This window comes from Mus caroli, chromosome 17, assembly GCF_900094665.2.
Source record: "Mus caroli chromosome 17, CAROLI_EIJ_v1.1, whole genome shotgun sequence".
Classification (NCBI taxonomy): Eukaryota; Metazoa; Chordata; class Mammalia; order Rodentia; family Muridae; genus Mus; species Mus caroli.
This window is the reverse complement of record NC_034586.1, coordinates 44,711,943-44,716,139: the sequence shown is the minus strand read 5'-3', so window position 1 is coordinate 44,716,139 and position 4,197 is coordinate 44,711,943.

The following is a 4,197-nucleotide window of genomic DNA, read 5'->3' as shown; positions in this document are numbered from 1 at the left end:
CCTCTCCCCTCCCCCTCCTCCTCCTCTTTTTTTTAAGCCAGGGTCTCACTCCGTAGCCCTGGCTACTATGGAGTTCTCTCTATAAAGCAGGCTGCCCTCAGACTCATAGAAATCTGCCTGCCTCTGCCTTCTGATGGCTGGGCAGGACCCACCAAGCCCCCTAGCTACGGGCCTTTTTTTTTTTTGTAAAGTTTACTGGATTGAGGAGGAAGCACCATGAATAAAAGTAGGCACTGCTTTTGTGAGCACCTCAGCTTGACCCCCAGGCACCCATGTTAGGCAGCTCACAGCCACTGTAACTTCAGCTCCAGGGACACCTGGTGTCTTTGACTACCTAACTCACCTACATTCACACACACACACACACACACACACACACACACACACCAATAAGTAAGTAAATAAATAAATAAATAAATAAGGACATTTATTAAAATTTAATTTTTTTCTTTAATGCTGTTTTTTGTGGTGTTTGGTTCTGGTTGGTTGGTTTGGTTTGGTTTTGATAGTCCTGGAAATTTAACCTAGATCCTCACATATTAATCTAGTAGGTCCTCACATATGAGCCTAGTAGGTCCTCACATATGAACCTAGTAGCTCCTTACATATGAACCTAGTAGGTCCTCACATATGCTAGATGAGCCCTTTACCACTGAAGCTGTGCCCAGCCACATCTAATTTGTTTGCTTTTGTTTTAAGATGGGGGTCTCATGTGCTCCTGCCTCTACCGCAGGAGCGCCAGGATTTGCAGGCGTGCATCTCTCAGCCTGATCTATGTAATACTAGGAGGAATGAAGCCCAGGGCTCAGTGCACACTAGATCAGTGGAGCCATATCCGCGCGCACATCCACAGCTTCAGTTCAAGACTTTGAGTGGAGATAGGCTCCCCCTCCTTACCCTTGGGGGAATATCCCTAGTAGTGAAATCACTAGCTCATAGGTTAGATGCAATCTTCCACCCGGTTAGAAGCTTACAGGGAGTGTTTGTGTGGTTTCACTGTCTTAGAATCATGTGCATCTGAAATCCTGCAGCTCCTGTTCCTGCCAGGGGTTGGTTGTTCACTTGTATAGCAGCTCTAGTGAGGCTACCTAGCCGGCAATTGTCCAAGCCCCACCCCACCCCCTCCATTTGCTCCCTTACTGAGTTTCTACCACCACCCACCCATCCCTCACCCCTCCGCTTCCCCCCTCCCCAATCATATATCTCAGGCTGCCCTCAAGTTTACTGTGTAGTAGAGATAACCCTGGACTCTGGCCTCCTGCCTCTACCTCCCACACCCAGATTATGCAGTGAGGGCAGCGGGGGCGGGGCGGTCCACACTAGGACCCTACAAGCCAGGCAAAGATTCTACCAACTGAGTCACGTCTGCAGCCCCTCCAATCCAGTTCTCCTCTATCCTGCTGCCTTCCTGTTTCCTGGACTGCACCTGGGGGGCTGCTGTTCCTAGCTCCCCCAACAGCGGCTTGCCAGTGGGAGACACTGACTGGAGAGTGGAGAGTAGGAGTGAGACAGAAAGCTGAGTGTTTCTAGCCCTTCTGGCCACAGCTGCTCTACACCCTAGTCCTCAGGTGACCGTGGTCCCTGAGTCCCACACAGCCACTTCCACACACACCCTTGTAACCACTTCTGGGATTTTGAATTTGTTCTTTCTTATACTTAGGACACACACCCCACCCCGCCCCCAACCCTGAGCTCTTCGACTTTGCTCAAGTGTCTCCTTCTCCACGAAGCCTCCCTCCCCTGAGGCCTCAACTTGAAATTAACCACCAGGCACGTGGTAACTCCCTTTCCTGCTTGCTCGCTCTCTCCTGTAGCAGTCACCATATTCCTTCATATTTTCCTATATTCATTTTAACTTCTTCTCTCTCTCACTCCATCTGTGCCCGTGAGCATGTTTTATACTTGTGACAGATGCTAAAGTGCAGAGCCTAACTCTCTCTCTCTCTTTTTCACACACACACACACACACACACACACACACACACACACACTGAAACACCCCCCCCATTCACACACACTTACTTGAGCAGTCACATCTGACTTTCTTTTTTAAAGATTTATTTATTTATTATATGTAAGTACACTGTAGCTGTCTTCAGACTCTCCAGACGAGGGCATCAGATTTTGCTACGGATGGTTGTGAGCCACCATGTGGTTGCTGGGATTTGAACTCAGGGCCTTCGGAAGAACAGTCGGCGCTCTTAACCACTGAGCCATCTCGCCAGCCCCACATCTGACTTTTTACATGGGTTCTGGGATTTGAACTCAGATCCTCACAATCACACAATCATTCTCACCAGCTGAGCCGCCTCTGCAGCCCTACCTACTGCTGTTCTAATCGCCTTTCTTGCCCCACCTGAATGGGGGTTCTAAATTTTTATTGAGCAAGGAAGAGTTTGTTTGTTTGCTTGCTTGCTTCCCATTTTTTGTGTTTGTCCTAGCCCCCGCCCCTTTTTGAGATAGAGTCTCTCTCTGTAGACCAGGCTGCCCTCAACTCAGAGATCTGCCTGTCTCTGCCAACTGAGCGCTGCGTGTTGGACCAGAGGTTCTGGGACAAAGACAACATGGCCTGGACCAAGATGTTCCTGCCCTTCTCTTCTGACCAGGTGCCTTCACTCAGCACATTGGACAAAGCCAGCTCCTAGTTCTGGATTCCAAAGTGACCACTAGACCTAAGAGCCACCTACAGGGCCCTAAACTCCCCAAATAAGCCTAGGACCCCATCCAGTACCTGACCTGATTCCTCTTTATGAAGTCCCTACCCCAGGCCAGCCTTGTGAATTCACTGACCTCTTCCTGTGAGAGCTGCCCCAATAACCCTGACCCTTTTTTACTCTAATTTCAACTCAATTCAATTTATTATATCACTGGAGAAGCCATTCAAGGGATTAAAGGCACACACCACTACCACCCAGGCTTTTGAGACAAGGTCTTAAGGAGCTCAGGCTGGCCTCCAACTTGCTTTGCAGCCTAGGATGACCTTGAACTCCTAACTCACTCACGTTCCAAATGCGAGGATGGCAGGCATGCACCGCCAGGGCTCTGCAGTCTGTTTTGTGCACTACTGCATCTTCACTGACCAGTGACCAGTGCAGAGCAGACAAACTCAGGTGAGTGGTGTGGACAGTGTCTAAGCACAGGCAGCCCTAAGTTCCCCTGAAGGATCCCGCAGTTGGGATTATATGAACCTTCTTGGTTCAGTGACAGAGTCCTGACTGATCCTTGAGGGAAGCACTTCTGCCCTGGATTCAAACACCCCTCTTCTCAAAACCATGTCCCTGGAAGAGATGAGCCATGCACACATGTTCGGACCTCCCATGTTGAGTGAGCCACCCTGACCCCTACTCAGAGGCCCCAAAGCTGCTCCTGAATTCAGCTGTCAAAGTATACATTTGGACACAAAAGCCCTTCTTGATTAAAGTAGGTCTTTCATCAGGAGTGGGTGGGGTCAGAGGTCAAGATGGTGCTAGCCCGCATTTTAAAAATGAATCTTGACCCCTACCTCACAGGATATACAAACATAGACTCCAGATGGATTGTGTTCAATGGAACAATGAAGCAGTAACTTTTAAGATGAAACAGAGAAGATCTTTGAGGCTGTGGGTTTGGCAACAGTGTGTGTGTGTGTGTGTGTGTGTGTGTGTGTTCTGTTTATAAAGAAAACACACAGAGTACTTACAGCACAGAACTGTTAAATTGGCCAACAGGAAAATTAAAACTTCTCTCCATCAAAAGATACTTACTATAAGGGAGGGAGAAGACAGTCTAGCAAGTGGAAAACAGCGTTAGTATAGCACAAACCCAAGTAAGGACTCACACCCAGGAGACAGATGATAGAATGACAAAGAGACAGACAGATCCTATGTACAACAGGGCATGGTAGGTGCACACCTTTAAGCCCAGCACTTGGGAGACAGAGGCAGGTATATCTCTGTGAGTTGGAGGCTAGCCTGGTCTACATAGTGAGCTCCAGGACAGCCAGAACTACATAGTAAAATGTCTCAAGAGAGAGAGAGAGAGAGAGAGAGAGAGAGAGAGAGAGAAGAAAAGAAAAGAAAAGAAAAGAAAAGAAAAGAAAAGAAAAGAAAAGAAAAGCAACAGAAAAATGGACAGAATATGTAAATGAGCTGGAACATGGCTTAGAGAGAGGTGCAATGTTTGCCTGGTGTGTTAGGCAAGGTTCTATAACAAGATGTA